The sequence below is a fragment of the Chaetodon trifascialis genome, chromosome 21 (genome assembly GCF_039877785.1).
Source record: "Chaetodon trifascialis isolate fChaTrf1 chromosome 21, fChaTrf1.hap1, whole genome shotgun sequence".
In the NCBI taxonomy this organism is placed as follows: Eukaryota; Metazoa; Chordata; class Actinopteri; order Chaetodontiformes; family Chaetodontidae; genus Chaetodon; species Chaetodon trifascialis.
The window spans coordinates 3,353,595-3,369,039 of NC_092076.1; the positions used below are offsets into that span (position 1 = coordinate 3,353,595).

The 15,445-nt window shown below is 43.3% G+C and overlaps 1 protein-coding gene across 2 annotated transcripts in view; it reads left to right on the forward strand.

Annotated features, from left to right (window-relative positions):
• thrab (thyroid hormone receptor alpha b) overlaps positions 1–15,445 on the forward strand; it is a 130,661-nt gene that overhangs the window by 18,089 nt on the left and 97,127 nt on the right. The window contains exon 2 of one of the 2 annotated variants that reach the window (XM_070990343.1): positions 3,350–3,432. The exons of the other annotated variant lie outside the window; for it this stretch is intronic. The gene's annotated coding sequence lies outside the window, so the exon portion shown is untranslated. The remainder of the gene's footprint in view (positions 1–3,349; positions 3,433–15,445) is intronic. 2 annotated transcript variants of the gene reach the window in all.

Here is a 15,445-nt window from a genome sequence, read left to right on the forward strand (position 1 = left end):
GTGTTGTACAATATGTACTAATCTTTGCATTTGTCCCTGAACTGAAAGGCAGCTCTTTCAGCTTTACAAAGTCCCAAAAACTCATCAAAAGGTTGCTTCTTTCAGGCAAATGGGAATGTGTTTGGACGTGATGGAAGCATACCATACACTCATGCAATGTCCCCTAAAAAATTGAATAGATTTCTGCTTACGTGGAACTGCGTTCAGCACTGAAGGCTGTCTTTGTTTTCTCTTTGAGAGCACTTGAAAACATTTAATGACATTGCAGACCATTACTAAATACTTAACTGGCAACAAATGAGTTTTTGCTTTAATGTATCGGAATGACGTTGTTGATTGCACAGTGTAATTACTATAGAATGACATTGTCAGACTTCAGATTGGCTCCCAAAAAGTCTCGCTTTGATTTTGCAGTTTTGTCTGCCACCGGGTACGATCTCCAGGGAAGATCCAGTCCGGCTGGCATGGCTTCTGTCTGCTTTCATGTCTCCATTAGAGACATTATAAACTTCCCTGAATGTTTTCTTCTAATCCCCCCTCCACCCCGATGCCAGCCTCTGCTGTACTTACCTCTTTGTGCAAAGCAGTACTCAAACTGTGTTGTTACTCCGTATGAAATTCTGACATTTTCACTTCAGTAAACATGCGTCCTTTTCTCTCTTATTTCCAAAGTGCTGTTGATTGTTTCTCTGCAGATATGTGGAAACAAATGCAGTGTATCCTGTGCTTTTGGTAGTTGCAGCTCTGAGGAAGGTCATCTAAGGCGCATTGAAAAGTTGTCTCTTCCCACCTTAAGATAAAAAGCCTTTGAATGTGTTAAATGGCAAATGCAGAAACTCTGTAAAACACTGAAACTCAGCACCTGCACAGCTTCTTTGATTTGTGAGACAAAGCATGATACCAAAAGGCCACTAATTCCATTCCATGTTTCTTTTGATAACGCCGCCAACAAGCAGCCACGTTCATGTGCATCCAAGAAGAATTAATTCATTATCTACTCAGCGTAAGATAGGAGTGGCCTTAAGTGTCCGTCTGCCAAGTCGGGTGGAAGGTGAGATTGTTGCGGTGCGACTTGGCTGAATGTCATCAGGTAATGATACAACCTGGAAAACTTAATCTCATGTGCCAGACGCACAATGACTGTTATGTCATGATATTGTGTGTTTCATCAGTGACTGTGCTTTTTACATTACATTCATTTGTAATGATGTATTGTGATTCAAAGGTGTGATTAAAAGTGATTCAAATGAAGCCATTGTTTTCATAATTTGTATTTCTAACACTGAAATGATGTCTTCTGCCTCAAAAACATGAGCAGTGATCCAATGGCGCTAGCTAGCTTTTCAGCTGGTCCCTATTTAGGATGTGTTTTCATTAAAATACTTCAGAGTTGCTCTTGTTTACCTCTGTTCCTGGGTCAGTGCCATCGTTCTTCACTTGGTGTTTACAGTAGCACTGTATGGGCACGTGGCCTCAGTACCCATAAGGACTGTGTTCCTATGTGTTCATATGAGAAAACGGCTTCTGTGTCTCTGCTGTATAATCAGGATGGAAGCACGATGTAGCAGTGCAGCTGCCTCGTAAGGTCACATGATTTGGGCGGCAGGGCTGTTTATCACGTTCTCACGTGACCCCAGGGTGCGTCTCCGCTGTTCTCTTTTGGAGCCTTGAAGCTTCCATTTTGAAAGAAAGTTACTCTTACTGTTTTGAGTCTTTGGTTTTTAAATGTTGTCTCAGTTATAATTACCATTTAAGTAAGTCATGTTTGTTTTTTTGGTTGAATAAATGCTTTGTTTCATGGTTTGACAGCTCATGCCGTGGTCTGCTGTGAAGCCGCTGCACCTCTGCAGCCGTTGTACACAGACGTCCAGCGTCTCTGTCAGTGTAGGTGTGTTGTGGGTGACTTGAAGCGGGTTGTTGTCTGGGGATAACAGTGAAGTAACCAGCAGAAGAGTAGGAGATTGTTTTTTGACAGCTGTATTGGTTTATTTCCTTATTTCCTGCTTAGATTTAGCTTACTCTTGTAGTGGACAATCTTTACACGCCTAACTGATGAATGGACTGAAAAGAAAAGGACATGAAGAGGTTTAAAGTCGTTATAGTTGCGTCCCTAATCTCATTGTTTTTATCTTTGCTGATACTTACGTTCATGTTAATGCGTGTATACAGAATGTTTGTGTGTGAGAAACCACAGACGTGAAGCGATATTCAATTTGCCTCCGCTGGTCACTTTATTTGATCTGATGCAAAGAGGCAGAGTTTGGTCCTGTTCAGTTTAAGATTGAATGTGATGTGCAATGTAATATCATTTTCTTCAAAAGGAAAGAGTTATTATGAAGAATAGAAGAACTGTTGTATGTGTTTTGAAGTTAAAGACATCGTTTGGCCTTTTGAAGTGGGGTTACATGAGGTGCTTGTCCATGGTCAGTGTGTTAGCTACAGTGGGCACCGTTCAGCGCACTCACATCTCCTGTAGGTAATACGCTGGCTGTAGATAAGGACCTCATATAACCCCACGTCAGACCCCTAAACTAACCCTTTCAGCTCTCTGCACAGGTATGCCAAGCATGCATGCTCTTTCTCAGCAATGATCTACTTGATATTCACAACAACTATGCAGCTTCACACACTCACAACTGCATTTCTCATCTTCGTCTTGACGATATTTGTTCAGGTGTAACTGCTAATTACTCACTTTTTCTGCCAGGATTGTGACATCTTGGGATGAGGCGTGAGTGATAGCCAAGATGTCTGATTAATATCGCCTGCAGCCTTTCTTTTATTGTAGTCCTACCTCTTGTGTGTGAGTAATAAGCCTTGTTACATGCAGACTTAAGTAGCTGAAGAGATGGGGAGTACCTGCACCAAGCAGGAATGCCTTTCCATCGATGCATTCCTGATCAGAAAGTGTACTCCTGGCCTTTCCAAAGTCCAGCACGATCCGTACTGTAAACTTCCTTTGATTCTTCTGGCCAGTCTAAGCCTTGAGTTAGACACTTCATTTGGCTAAAGGATTAGACTACTAAGCCTTTTAGTGGTAAGCTGGTCACATGAAAATCTAACATCGGTTTGCATCGACAAGAAAACCTTGCACCTCCTTCGGGGATTTTCCTCTCTTGAACTCTGCAACTCCTCCCATGTCATCCCTGACTTGGCAGTACACGCATGCATCAGTGGCCATGTGGATTTCCTTGTGCAGAGCGGCGGCTATCTGTAGGATTTGGCTGACTCCTGTCTAGCAGGATCCCACTTAAAGCCTTTTCACTCTCCGGAGTGTTTGGCCTGGTTTGTGTTTCTCTCTTGTTGGCAAAGACATGAAGGAATCACAGATTGTCTGTTCTGATTACAGAGTTCAATGAGACCTGTGTTGGGAAAAAGACTGGGATCCAATGTAAAGAAACATCACTGAAGTGAAGACAGCTGACCACCGTGGTAAGAAATGTTTTCATAGCTTTGTGCACGCCTCTGGAGCTTGATGTATTTGCTGTTATGTCACTCAATATTCCTGCTCCTGCACATAGTTAATTAACTGTGAACCTACTTCACTGGGGTCTTTGAGTGTATAGTTACAGTGATACCCCGATAGTGTCACATAGTCAAAAGACTGGTGGGGGGGTGGGGTTGGTTTTATTCTTCCATGCTGGAACACAGTGTCTCATTTCCACAGGTGCAGATATCAGATTTTGTTTTGTAGGGGATCCTGCATGTACAGTGTATCTGAGCTGTACAGCCTATGTACAGCTCACTGACATGTTTGTCAGCTTCCCATGCGCTTTGCCTGTCAAAACTGCCTGGTAAATTGGAAAATGATCAAAAATGCAACATGGATTAGTGCAGTATATTCCAAAGAGTCTCTCTCAAGAGCTTTTCCTCCGGCTTCTGGTTTATGAGCTGCACCAACCTTCATTTAAAACACTGCATGTCAGAAAACTTGTTATAATTACATACCTTTCCACACATCTTTGAATATGGATAATCAAACAAATCATGCTTTGAATCTTCTGTAAAATACTCAGTTTCTGATCTGCCTTATGTTCTCTGAAGCTTCCCTCACCTTTGTGCAGCAGGGATGAACATGTCCACATCCCTGCACTTCATGTGGAGGACTGAGGTCTCGCTCAGGGCTAAAAAGACTCGCATTAGCCTGGTGCTCAACAGTCAGCTGCTTTCCTGAGGAGCATCTTGCAGAGTGTTGAACTCGCACTTTTTCCTGTTTGTCATTGCCGTTATCCACAGGCTAAAATGTGGTGCCTCGCTGACAGGTCGAACCTTTGCTTCACAGCAGTGTTCATGCTGACTGATGATCCTCTTCATATTGTATTTTTATGCTTTATATGTGCAGCCAAGGTCTGTCAATGCACGCTGCATTGATAGATGTGCAGCAGTTGTTGTCAGGGTTGGGGTTTGGTATTGCGGTTCTGAATGTAATATTGAAACCATTATAGTTGAAAAAGAATAAACTCTGAGATCTGTAATCATTTTTGTTGGCTAAGAAGGCAGAAGCAGTTTTGAAACAACCTGAAAGTGAGACAAACTGTTAGTTAAATACGTGTCTGATGCATTGACATAACACCTGCAAACACACTGAAGTAACAAGTGTCACTGACTTCTGCCTACTGTGCTTTTTTGGGCTAATTGCTCCACTGGACTGTGCAGTTAAGGAGCAGATAAATGATGGATTTGATTTGGATGAAAGTTGAACTGGGAGATTCCAGCAGAAGAAAACTGACGTGCCGTGATCGTGAGATTTTAACCACAGAAGACTCATTGAACTGCAGAAACACAGGGTTTCATTTTGGCCTTTGGCAAGTTACTTTAGGTTTGGAATGTGTCTCCAGGCTCACATACTGTATGTGAATGTGCAGGGGTGTTTTTAGATATTCGTGTGGCTGTTTCTTACATAAAATCAAGTTTTCTTTTCTGTTTCGAACCTGCCTCTGCGACCTACGACTACCCGAAGCACCCCTCGCTCTGCATAGATGTTAACATGCATCTATGATTTATTTTTACGTTGTGTGCAGAGCAACTTAATGTTCACAATTAGCCTACCTTTGTAGAAGGCGAGTACATGAATCAAAACAGAGTTGCTTCTGTCAGAGGGATGACAGGTGAGCGTGGACGCTGCGCCGACACACCGAGCCGAGCCGCTCCCCGCACAGCTGTCATGCCCATCAGGGGAATCACTCTCCCGCTCTGGCATACACTCCCGAACACAAACAAGCACACACACCCCACCTGGGCACACATTCACGGACACAAATACAAACATGCACACACATAATCAAATATGTACAAACATCCACATGCTCGCAGACAGACAAACACAAACACACAGTCTCACACACATTTGAATTTATACACAGATAATCTCTGAGCTCTGCGAACATTTATCTGCAGGCAGGGAACACTGGGGATCCGTAAAGCAGGATGGGCACACTGTGTGTGGGCTTGGAGCCAGCGGTTGAATTACTTTTATTCTCTGACAGTTTGACTCACCACCTGGCTGGGTAATCCCAGCACACGCTTTTGGACAGCTCCTGTCCTAAACCTCAATTTCAATTTGAGTGAATTGAATTTCTCAGATGGCTATTCAGGCCCTGCCTGCCGCTAACCGGAAGAAGTAAGCTTTATGACCGCTAATGCTGTGCAGCAGAGAGACACGGTGACATTTGAAATGAAACCATTATAGTCAGACAGATATGCGTGCAAGCTGTTGCTATATTAATGCTGTCTCTTTTTCTGTTTGTGACATTTACTTAAGCATTTTTCTTGGTAATCAATAACCAAATTTAATAACCAGCCTTGAGGCTCTTGGATGTCTAGACAGAAGAGAGTACTGGCAATTTTGTTTTACTCTGCATAGAAGCCAGGGATTAATTAGCATGCTCCTAAATGGCATTTCCAGGAACTGAGGAAACAATAACCGAATAATGATGCTGGCTCATACCGGGCTGAATTAGTTTGTCTTTGTGTGGCTTAATTTGTGGTTGTCTTAATGCTCTGATAGGTGGCTTTACCTGCGTGGTGGCCTGGGGGTTTGGCTGCGTCAGTGCAGCAGTGGAGGCGTGGTGCTGTAATGCATTGGGCTAGTGAAGGGCACGAGGCTCTCTGCTTTCCACCATATGGTTTTATTGCAGTGCAGGATAAACAAGATGCAGCTGTAATGTTAGGTTGCAGCATTGTAGAGATAGAGTGGGTGGTATTTTATGAAACTGTGCGGTTTCTTGGACAGCTCTCTCATTCACTGAAAGGAAGTGGTTTTTGACTCCTCTCAGCAAAATACAAAATGTTCCTCTTTTGCAGCTCTGTGTTGATGCTCTGTTATTTCATTCATTCTCATGTGATCAGAGCGTGGATTAAAGATGGGCTTTGTTTGGGGTCAGAAAGAAGGCTCAAGCTGAAAAGTGCAAACCACAGTTGGCAGAGAGTTGAAAGGGTTTGTGCTGTAACCTTTGATAATATTGTCCCTCACCTCTCAAAGCTGTATTTAATTGGAGGTGAACGCAGAGTGCAAACATTAAGCAAAAGTGTAAGTTTATGATGTTTCTAACGGCTGGATGTGTTCCCTGTTTGTACTGGGAGTAATCCACATCCGGAGTGACTGAGAGGTGAGAGGCATTTGAACAGAATGGCCATTGATTAACTTACTGTCCATCAGCTGATTGATGAATTGACCAAAGTACGTGCAAGCACCTGTCCATCCTTGTGCTTTTGTCGAATACAAGATACCAAAACGTGCTCATCTAAATGCTGCTACACACTGCCCCCTGTGGTGGGACCAGTGCTGAGTTTTGTGGCTGATGCTGTAATCAGTCGATGAGAGCCAAAACACTCAGATAAATCAGCTGCTCTTTATTTTTACGGGATCCTTTTTAGAATGTTTATTTGGACATGTTTTGCTTTTATGGCCACAGAGCAGCACATAATGATGTAAAGGCAGCACTTCTTCTAAACTCCCTCAAACACATCACCGGCCTGTGCGTACTGCAAGTTCCCGTTACTCGTCTGACAACATGACACACCAGTTCTTACCAATCTGTTATGAGCTACAGTTGTCTGATAATATCAGCCATGGTGGTGCTGCAGTCTGGCTCAGAAACCCCACGTGGAACCTTTAAGTCTAAAAGACTGACGTGTTCAGCCTTCAAAGAGATCACAAATTCATGCTCGGGTCTCAGTACACAACGAAAATAAGAAGTGTTGTTCCCTTTCAGCGCTGACATTCATTTTAAATCCTCAGCCGCTCAAAGGACAGGGTGCACAACTGTGCTGCTTGTCCACAGAGCCCACTTTCTTCTTTGAAAGTACACCTCTCGTGCTGAAATAAAGCTTTTTGCTATGGCAGTGGCTCGACCCTTTGACCTCTGTTTGGTAGCCTGTGATCACAGCTTGGACCGGCTGCATTCGTGCTGCGTGCTCTCTGAATTTCAGGCCGCTGCAGCAGCTCCTGTCAGACAGCCAACTGGATATCATGGTGTGAAACAGATATGATTGTATCAAGTGTTGTCCAGTTTCAGAGTAACAATGAATGGTTTCTTTTAGCAAACCAGACTGGACACATTGTTCAAAGTTCACAAGTTTCACTGGGAGCTCCTGTTTCCTGACGCTGCAGTGACGACTGCTTTGACAGGAATACACATTTTATAACTTTGGTATTTGAATACATGTACATACTGGAACAGCGGGAAAATTTTCTACAACCCTGTAGCTTTTTAGCTCTGTGGATGTACAAATGCCCAGTGTGTTGTGAGTATTTTACCACAGCTTGAGTCGAGATAGCAGGATGTTTACATAGACTGAAGTTATTGTACATTAAAGCCCCAGAGACGTCAAACCGTTAACTGCTCTTGGAGGCAGCAGTTACCTGTCTGTGCAGTGTTTTCAACCTTTGGTGGCAGTTACATGTTCCTGAGGTCTCAGGGGATTCTGTGACGTCCCAATTACTAATTACAGAGCGTGATAGGACATCTGATACAGACGTTAATGAAACATGGTGGAGGGGTGTGTAAATTAAACCTGTGTGCAGGACCTCTGTGGTAATCACATCGTGGAAAACTGTCCTGGGTGTCTGTCAGGGTAGCCATTTAATTTTTATGCATCTGTGCTTGAGTGCTTGTGTCCCAATCCAGTGAACATTTATAGCTTTCATTGTCGCCGCCTCATGTCTCATGTGGTCTGACAGCAATAAAAGGCTCCATCTCCAGCTCCTCAAACGTGAGAATTTGTCACTGTTTCTGTCTTACAGTTTAGTAAATTGAATGAGAAGATTTTGATGCTTCATACAGTAATTTATTAGAATCAATCATTAAAATCAATAATAACGGTTGTTCATTGCAGCTCTGCATTAATACATCATTCATCAAGAAAAAAATCTAATGATGTGATGTGAGGATTTCCTGCTTTTTTCTGTGTTCACATTAGAGAGCTGCATATCTTTGAGTTGTGGACGGTTTGCTGACATCTCCTTGGGCTTTCAGAACATGTGACTAAACTATCAATGAATTAATAGTATATCTGAATGCTGTTGTTGTTGTCTTTTGTTGTGTTCTGGGTCCATCTGTATAATTCATACTGTAGTTCAACAAGTTCTTCAACCTAAACAACAAAACAGATGCTTTGCCTTCGCCTTCCAAAACGACCCATATGGGCGCTTTATGATCACGATTCCTGTTTCAGCACATTATATGTGCAAAAAACCCCCCAAAAAACGAGCGTTTAATGATGTGTGGTTAAGAGTTGTGGGAAAGACAGAGAGAGATCCCCGTCATGCTCTTTTTTAACGAGTGTGTTGTTATTATTGGAATATTTTTTACAAGGAAATCATAAAGTGCAAAGACGAATGATTTGACGAATAAATATTCACCAATGAGCAAACAGCTTGTCAACAGTGAACAGCACTGACTGTCGGTGATGTTGGGATGTGACGAGCGTCTTTCAGCCAGATGCGTTGTTGTTTGAAGTATTTGAACAAACTTCTCGGTGAGGACAACCGCCCTTTGTTGTCATTGTAATTACCATATACTAAAGGACTAAAGTGGGCTCGTGCTTTCATCGAACACTCACCTGATTATTTTACCACGTTATTCCTGACACATCCTCACACTCGGGTTATTAAACTTTAATCTGCAGATGAAAAGAATCAGTAAACACATTTGCAAAACGAACATTGAAAGTTGTGCACAACTTTCAATGTTTGTTAGTTGCTGGAAAACCCCGAAGTGTTGACAGCCGCGAACACAGAATGTGCTGTAGTCACTTTATGTGGCTCGTCATGTGACTCGGCCCGATGAATCCCTCTTTCTGTTAAATTAAATCCGGTCACACTTCGGTAAATCACACTGATGTCACTGATCTGCTGTGAAGAACAACAGCGGATCCGAAGCAGTTGTGTTCATGTTTATCACAGCTGTGTTTATGCACAAGTCCTAATAGTCATCAGGGCCCCTTTTCTGCACCGCATTATGTCCCTTGCTCCCTCCCTGTAAGCATCTCCCCCCTCCAACTTCATCTCACCCCAAGACCCCAAGTTGAGGCGCCGAACAGGTGCAGCAGAGAGTGATATGAACACAAGTTCCTGCTCGAGCAGTTGCTCCCCTGCCACATTAAATATGTAATATACAGTCCAGACTGCCGCTGCGCCGTCATTCACGTGGGTAGAGAAAACGGGTCCAAGGTACTCGACCACACCAGATGCCTTTTTCTCATTTACACTCCCTGGCTGTGTTTGCGCCCACTCTCCCCCTGTCAGGGTTCAGTTGTGTAGGATTATAGACAAAGATAACATGTATGGCTCAAAGTAAGACCTCACAGTATCTTTTACCTCTGGCTCAGGACACCAAAGCTGAGCATCTGCTGGTTTAAGTTTAATGAGTAACACATCAGTGCAGATAAGTTGGCTGTACAGTATGTCTAGTTTAGAGGGAAAGTGGGTCATATTGCACATGCTCTGAGGGAGTACACTGACTCCAGAGAAGTCGGGACACTGTGTTCAACATAAATAAAACAGGATGCAATCATTGCTAATCCTTCTTGACATATACTCAGTTGAAAGCAGTATATAGACAATATATTTATGTTTTACGTCATCAGCTTCATTGATTTTTGTAAATATACGCTTATTCACACAAGCCAGGGTGGGGCGAGGCTCACCACTGTGTGAAACACATAATTCTATAAAGGATATTTTTGCTACATAGGCTTGGGAACGCTGTAACGCAGCTCGTTTGCAAATGATTGCATTCCATTTTAATTTATGTTTTGCATAGCGTCCCAGCTTGTCTGGCTTAGAGGTTGGACGTGCAAGAACATGCTGGCACATATGGTTCTATAGTGGATGTTTGTGACTGTATATAGGAGTGTGTACATATCTTTGTTGAGCAGGATCTGATAATGTGTACTCTGGCGAGCAGTAATCTCAGTCCAGAGGTGCGGGTGTAAAGAGTTGGTGTTAATTTCAAAGCTCCCTTCTGTCCAAGAGAGGCTGTCTTTGTGGCCATGGGCATCTCTGAGAGACTCAAAACAAAAGCCAGTATATCTGTAGTCAGCATGTTTATTATGTCCAAATTGCTGTAAACATGGTTACAAAGCTCTGGATACAGTGAACATTTCCATAATCAAGACCAGACCGCCGTTCCTGGAGGGGCAAAGACACAGAGAGAAAAACGAGGAAAAAAAACACGAAGAACAGGAACATTTGAGACAGACTTGAGGGAAAGGAAGGCAGAAATGGCGAGAGAGTGGTGGGCAGCATTAACCAGTTTAGAGAAGGACATTCCAGCTCTTTTGTTGGCAAGCCACAAATATTCCAGTCTTCCCTGCTCTCTCCTACTCCTTTGCCACACAAATGAAGTGAACTTTTGAGGACTCCAATAAAGGCGGAGAAGAGGGAAGAGTTTAAAACGCCTGGGGTGAGGAACGTTGGCTCACTACCCACAGTGGACGCTCCTGCAGCTCTCCACGTGGTGTCAACTGTTAGCTCTACTGCGGCACTTCGTACAGTCTGGTTTGAGTTTTATGCAGGCATGTGGAAGAGTTTGGGCGGGGCTTTGGTCTCTTTATATAGACGCTATTAAAGACAGACAGGGGAAGAAATAAGTCTTTTAACAGTGGATTTATTAAACCATGTTTCAGATATGCATCGACTTAAAAACCACCACCCCAGACATACAGGTGATATCATGCATGCACAAACATGCACAGTATATTTGAATGAATGTTCTCTCACTCCAGCAGGTACAGAGGGGATGGGCGCAGGAATGCATCAGGCTACCTTTTGTACTGTATTTGGACGAGTTCCAGCTCAGTGAACCGTGTTCTGCACCTTCTCATTAAAGATGCAATTCTATAAGCGAGCGGGCTGGTTTCAGCGTGCCACGACTCGCTGAAGCCACACTGGGACGTTTTCCCACCGTCCCTGTTGGCAGAGCTCTGGTAGTCTTTTACACATCAACTCATAAAGTTTGATCCGACACACACCTTTTCCAGATTTTACTAGACAGTTGGTTGATCATTAAGTGAGCGTAGGCTTCAGTCTCTGCCGGCATGAGTGATATCATTAATATTATGAGAGCCATACAGAAGCCAGATGTATGACTCACACTGTGGTACAGATCAGCCCCAAACGACTGGAGACGCCTCACGCTCTCTTTTCATTTCCAATTTTAATGCAATGCTAGCAATAATGCATTATTGTTGCTTTGCGCCTTCTTTCTTTTTTTTGTTTGTTTGATCTCGCTCTCCACTGCCAGCTGAGGTTTTATCTAAATTGCCCACGTGCCTTTTGGCAAAGCACCTCTTGTGTGGAAGCTCGGCCAAGTCTGTCAAGGTTAGATTAGTTGAAATTGTGCCAGTGTGGTTTGACACACCTGTGTGTGTGTGTGTGTGTGTGTGTGTGTGTGTGTGTGTGTGTGTGTGTGTGTGTGTGTGTGTGTGTGTGTGTGTGTGTGTGTGTGTGTGTGTGTGTGTGTGTGTGTGTGTGTGTGCTATGCTATGAGCAGTCCTGCATTTAACTAAAAATCATTTGGCATATGCCAAATAAAATTTACGAGCCCAGAGAGTCAGAAACTCAGGAAATTATCAGTCGTCCTGGAAGTGTAAGATTAGATAAGATATAACTTTATAATATATTTAAGGGTGTTACAGACAGCAAGCAATAAAGTGGACATAAAAGGAATAAAAAATGCAAAATAAAAAAATCTATATATATCTATATATGTATATTTCTACAAAAGTCGAGTATAATTAAATATTACTATATTGCTAATGGAATTTTACATGGTAAAAAGATAATAATAATTAAGTATTGTGCTTAAGAATATAAGTAACACAGGAGGAAAGTAAGTATATATATATAAGGCTCAGTGTGTGAGCGGGTGGCTCCTCCTGTGCATGGACGCAGATCAGGACAAAAGTGTGTGTAATGTATGTGCTGCAGCTAACAATTATTTTCATTATCGGAAAGTCTTGGGTTTAGTGTTTAGCCTGTGAAATGTCCAAAATAGTGAGTAAGTTCCCAGAACCTGAGATGACGTCTCTAAATTGCTTGTTTTGTGCAACTAACAGTCCAGGACTTAAAGATATACAATTTACAATCACAGAGGGCAAAGAAACCGTCAAATATTCCCATTTCAGAGGCTGGATGCAGTGAATTTTTGATAGCGACAGTGGCTTTACTGCCCAAAATCATTAGAATACCACGGTTTCATCTTTAATGTAGTATTTATTTATCTGCTTTGTGCCTCTCCTTTTATCTCAGTATGTGTATTATTCTCTATCTTTGACTCCATAAGTGTGTCCTTGTCTGTTTACCCCTAACTGTGATGGTGCGTCCTTGTGTGATGTCTCTGAATGTGTCCCTGTGTCTTTGTCTATGTGCGCATGCCCAAGGCTGTGTGTGAGTGCTTGTATGTGTGTCATTGTGTGCGTGTCCTCCTGTCTAGATGATTCCTTGCTGTCCATACGCTCATGCATGCAGCAGCGGGAGATGACAGCAGAGGCATGCCGGGGGATGTGGACAGGAGAGGCGTGTGTTTCATGGAACATACTGTACTAAGCTGCACCGCTGCAGTGAAGGTGCTATAAATAGAAGGTGCTGATAAAGAGGAAGTGGAAATAAAAAGGGGGCTCAGTGTGAAGCAGATTCACCAAGTCGGTTCCTGTGTGGTTCAAAGTGGAACTGGCCAACGGATCGCTGCAGGTCGAGGCTAACGCTGAGGTGCATGAGAGCCTGTAACCAAGAGCAGAGTTAAGGAGCACTGTGCTCAGATTCACTCACAATTTATGTGTTTATTTTCAGGGGAAGGGGTTTGGTTTCAAGACTTGATGTATTTATGATTTTCATTAGGGAAGCGACGTACAGCCACATACGTGAAGTGTACCACACTGAAACCACATCTGTCACCGTCATGGAGGTGCACCGGAGGATCGTCCGTCCACAAATATGACTGACGTTTATGAATGCGTCCAGAGAAACAGAGGTACATGTTAAAGACTGTTTAATTCATCAGTGTGCAAACTTGGAAGAAGAAGGTCTGACGTGGTTGGTCTCTTTGCAAATTTAAGTTAACTGTAGCAGATTGCGAAACCCGAGCCGCGACTCTTCACTCCAAACACAACACGCATAAATTCATTTTTGAAAAACTGGACTGATCCACAGACGGTTCGCAACACTGACTGTCAGTGAGCTGCTGTCTTTGTTAAATGCCTATTAGTAATACAGTAGTAGTAGTAGATCATCAGGGGTTTTTATAACATCATATAATTTGGCGTTATTTAAGAGCCCATGATTTCTGCGAGGCAGGAGATGGAATTACGGAATTTGTTTATAAAAACAGAACCAACTATAAAAGGTGGAATATCGTGGATTCTGCCAAAATGTGGATGCAGTTTATGAAAATCAGGGTTTTCCATAACATTATTTAGCTGAATGAACAGAGAAAAAAAGCTATACTGTTATGTTTTGATGTCAAACACACACACGCTCACACACATGCCAAAGAGGCTCTCAGAGAGCGCTCGAGGCGGCGCGCTAGCATGAGCTCATCACTTCAACAAACTCTCAGAGTGCAACCATGTCAGCAGATGCAAGGCGCGAGCTGGTCGAAGACTCCGCGGCTGCGTGTGCAGAGTCACATCATTCTGTTAGACAAAGAGAAAAAGCTACGTCCGTTTTCGGTCCGAAATGAGCTTAAATTAAGCACAGAAGTCAGAAACACTGAAAATGAAAAAAGCAGAAAACAGGGGCTCTAAACTGTGCATCAGCTGTCATCACTGTTTGAGGCTGCACCTGGCTGCGCAGACAGCGCCGGCTTTCTGACCACAGGTGGCTGCGATCACTATCAGGCTGTGAGCTGAGTCGAGCCGCTTTTATTTCTACTGCCCAGGATCACAGATTTGTCTCACAAGGTGTTACCAGCCGACCAGCTGATGACACCCTTTATCCTTGGAAGGATTTTAAAGAATATAACCAAGGATCTTCATCATCAGTGTAGGTAATGCAGGAGTACAATGCAGACTTTCATTTTTCACGATAAACGTTTTTTAAATGAGGCTGCTGAGAGATCGGTGGAGGCTGTTTTCTGAAGTTTTCTGGTGGCTGAGCAAGAGAAATGAGAGGAGCCTTAACCCCGTGGTAGGTGACTCATTCTCAGGAAGAGGAGTTTGTAGGTTCTCAAACAAACTGTTTGCTCTCTGATCCAGCAGGCTATAATAGGGCTTACATGGATGGATGGAGGCAGGGAACAGTGTTTGCTTAGCCTCAGATAAAGGTGAAATGCATATGGATGGGAGAGGTGAACTGTAGCTCAGAACATAGAACATGTGCGAACTTTTTCGTGTTGTTATAGCAAGAAAAAGCACAGTGTGATTTGAGGCCTTCAGCACTGTATGTCACAAAAACTCTGTTATGGTGTTTTTTTTGCCCGCTGAACAGCATGCACTCCTCCAAGGTGCTAATAAGAGATTTCGCGCCAAGGTTGCACCGCTTCAATTTGTAAAAAAATGAATGAAAAGCTGGTGTTATTGCCAGTTTTTCTTCAACAGCCTCCTCAGAGAAATCTTATTTTGAAAACGTGTATGGAGTGACGACCTTGAAGCTCAGTGATTTAAGTTCGTCTAGATCATCTTTGAGGGCGCATCAACACGTAAGACTGTACGTGTCTGCTTCTTCAGTGGCGTGCATCATGTTTCCAAACGGCTGCACATTCAGGGCTCGAAGAGGCCGGATCCTCAGCTGAGACCCAGCCCTCATAAACGGCCCTGAAACCTTTTTTTATGACCCTGTTTTTCTTTTCTTTTGGTCTCTTCTGCCTTTTCAGTCTCACTTTCTCCTGCTTTCGTCTCACACTCATCCTTGACCCCGACCTGCCCTCTTCCCTCTTTGTCTTATCCTGTGCTGTGCCTCCATCGGGCTCCTTTAAATATCCTTGATGCCTCTGTGCTAACACAC